Genomic DNA, 2,194 nt, shown 5'->3' with positions numbered 1-2,194 from the left:
AAGATGATCAAACTTTGTCTCTCATACTTCAGATATATTGTTAGGAGGGACCAATCACTGTGGTAGAGTATCATGTTTGGTAAGGTGGACCATCAGAGAAAAAGAGGACTGTGATATGGACTGGCAAAGTAGCAGCATTAATGGGCTCAATCATGGCAACAGTTGTGGGGTTGGCCCAGGATTGGTCAGTGTTTCATTCTGTTGTGCATAGGGTCACTATGAGTCGGTACTGACTCCATGGCACCTAACAACAAGAACAACATTTTATTATTTTGGGGCCTATTGTAATGGTGTTTTTTTTCCATTTCCTATTTGTAGTTCTCTTTGTTAATGTAGAGGAATCCAGCTGATTTTTGTGTGTAGATCTTGTACTAGTTCTAGCAATTTTCTTGCGAAGTCTCTGGGATTTTCCATGTATAAGATGTCATCTATGAATAGAGATAATTTTACTTCTTCCTTACCAATTTGGATGCCCTTAATTATTTCCAATTCCTGCTTTATTGCTCACACTAGAACTTGCAGTACAATATTGAATAAGAGTGGTGATAAAGGGTATCCTTGTCTTGTCCCCATTCTCAACGGGAATGTGTCAGTCTGTCTCCATTGAGAATAATGTTGGCTGTTAGTTTTGTGTTGTTGTTGTTGTTAAGTGCTGTTGAGCCAATTCTGACCCATAGCAACCCTGTATAGGGTTTACAAGGAGCAGCTGGTGAGCTTGAACCATTGACTTTGCAGTTCAAACAACTTTGCGGTCTGATGCATTAGCCCACAGCGCCACAATTGTGCTGAGGAATTTCCTATTTTGCTGAGATTTTTTATGACGGAAGACTGTTGGATTTTATCAAATGCTTTTTCTTCATTGATTAGATGATCATATGATTCTTTTCTTTTGCTTTGTTTATGTGGTGAATTACACTGATTGATTTTCTAATGTTGAACCATCTTTGCATCCTTGATATAAATTCCACTTGATCATCGTGTATTATTTTTTATATATTGTTGAATTCTATTGGTTAGAATTTTGCTGGGAATTTTGACATCTATATTTCTGAGAGCAGTACAGTGGCTCTGTAAGATAAGCACTGGATTAAAAACCACAAGGTTGGCAGTTCGCATCAACCAGCTGTTCTGTGGGAGAAAGATGAGGCTTTATGCTCCAACAAAGATTTACAGCCTTGGAAACCCTATACAAGAGTTGGAACAAAGTCAACAGCACTTTACAGCAACAACAATAACATATTTATGAAGGATATTGGTCTCTATTTTTTTCTTTTTTGATGCTGGCTTTTCTGGCTGCAGCATCAGGGATATGCTGGCTTCATAGAGTAAATTAAGGAATAGTTCTTCTTTTTCTATGTTCTTGAATAGTTTGAGACAAGATGAAAACCACTCAATGGGGATTCTACCTTCCCCCTTCCCCAGCACAGTCTGAAACTAAACTCCCTCTTGAAAGCTTTTAGGCCAGTCACTCAGTCACTTCATTCCTTTATAGTCCCCATTTTAGGTAGTCAGTGTCTAAGTTGCCCATCCCTACCAACCCTGTGTATAGAGGGGATGGGAATTATCCTTATTGTGAAGATTCCGTCTCTCTTGGTTGGTATTTTAAGCTACAACATCCCTAAGTATAGGTCAAGTTCAGCATGATTACCTTTTAAAATTTTTATTTTTATGTAGTGATTTGTTTTTTTCATTCAGCAACTTTGCCAAACTCTTTTATTAAATATAACAATTTATCTATATATTTTCTTTGAGGTGTTTTTCCCCCTAAACTTGATTTATTTGGTTAAGAATATACACAGCAAAATATATACCAATTCAACAGTTTCTACATGTACAATATATCATGGGATATTTTTAGTTTAAGGTTTAAACATTTTCTCAGGGAAATCAGCGTCCATCATGGCTCCAGAAAGTCTGGAGTAAATTAGAATTTTAAATTTTGTTCTACTATTTCTCCTTTTTTGATCAGTGTTCTTCTATGTGATCTTTTTTCTTTTTTTTTTTTCACAAATAAGATCTTTTATTTGTCATCATTGAAAGTCTGCATTTTAAACAGATTCTTGAACTGGTGGTTCATAGCCATCAGCTCATTCAACTTTAGCACCTGTCTCATCTCTAGTAGTTTTTCCAGAACTACTGCCTTCACCATGAAGCTCCATGAGTTTTCCCAACTCAAACTTGGGCTTCTTCAGCA

Source organism: Chrysochloris asiatica, unplaced genomic scaffold, assembly GCF_000296735.1.
Source record: "Chrysochloris asiatica unplaced genomic scaffold, ChrAsi1.0 scaffold00007, whole genome shotgun sequence".
NCBI classification, from domain to species: Eukaryota; Metazoa; Chordata; class Mammalia; order Afrosoricida; family Chrysochloridae; genus Chrysochloris; species Chrysochloris asiatica.
This window is presented reverse-complemented; position numbering follows the sequence as displayed.